The sequence below is a fragment of the Grammomys surdaster genome, unplaced genomic scaffold (genome assembly GCF_004785775.1).
Source record: "Grammomys surdaster isolate TR1022 unplaced genomic scaffold, NIH_TR_1.0 98, whole genome shotgun sequence".
NCBI lineage: Eukaryota > Metazoa > Chordata > Mammalia > Rodentia > Muridae > Grammomys > Grammomys surdaster.
This window is the reverse complement of record NW_021604577.1, coordinates 10,908,327-10,909,382: the sequence shown is the minus strand read 5'-3', so window position 1 is coordinate 10,909,382 and position 1,056 is coordinate 10,908,327. Positions and strand designations below refer to the sequence as shown.

At 40.6% G+C, this 1,056-nt stretch overlaps 1 pseudogene; it reads left to right on the top strand.

Moving 5' to 3' along the window:
* The first annotated feature begins 292 nt into the window (after positions 1–292).
* On the top strand, positions 293–552 carry LOC114634157 (annotated as a pseudogene).
* Positions 553–1,056: the final 504 nt, after the last annotated feature.

The window sequence follows — 1,056 nt, the reverse complement described above, 5'->3', positions numbered from 1 at the left end:
ACTAAATACATGGTAAAAATCAAACCATAATCATATGTAGACAGTCCATATGTATATTATCATACATAAGATATATTTTAACAAACCTAGATTTTGAATGTTATTGTTTGTTGCAATTTTTTTAAATAATTTTCATTGTGAAATGGAAACAACATAGAAATTTTAGGAAGTATGTCGTGTTTTAAAAGACACTTTAGGGGTGACTTTGGACGTCCGCTCAGCCAGGTTGCAGAAGAAGCTTAGTGTGTGTCCTAATTTTCTGTCTATGTGTAGGTAGGCCTGTGCTGCAAACATGCTCCGCCAGATCCTCGGACAAGCCAAGAAGCATCCCAGCTTGATTGCTCTCTTCGTGTTGGAGCAGGGGGCACTGGAGCAGCGCTGTATGTGATGCGCTTGGCGTTGTTCAATCCAGATGTCAGCTGGGACAGGAAGAATAACCCTGAGCCTTGGAACAAACTGGGTCCCAATGACCAATATAAGTTCTACTCAGTGAATGTGGACTACAGCAAGCTGAAGAAAGAAGACCCAGACTTCTAAACTATGAAGTTCACTGTAAAGCTGCTAATGAAGGTCTTTCAGGAGCCATCCGCACAATTTTCCACTTAAGCAGGAAATATGTCTCTGAATGCATGAAATCACGTTGATTTTTTTTTGAGTTTATTAAACTGATGAATAAATCTCTGAAACTTGAAAAAAAAAGACACTTTTAGTTAGTTCTCCCCCATCAATCACTAATTAAGAAAATGCTCTACAGGCCTTCTTACAGCCCAATTTTAAGGAGGCATTCCTTCTCTCAGACGATGACTCTAGCTTGTGTCAAGTTGACCTAAAACTAGCCAATACACAGCACAAAGAAGCAGAGTCCACATAGGCAGCTGTCAGAGTCTCTGGGATCACAGCTTGAGGTCTCTCTCAAAGTTACAGAAGAAAAAGAGAAAGATAAAAGTGCTTTTAAAAGTCTGAGTAACTCCACAAACCTCCCTAAATTACTTGACCAGCCCAGTTCAAGGAGGAAAGGTGCTAACAGCCCCTTGTCAGAGCAGGCAGCTGGCTGTT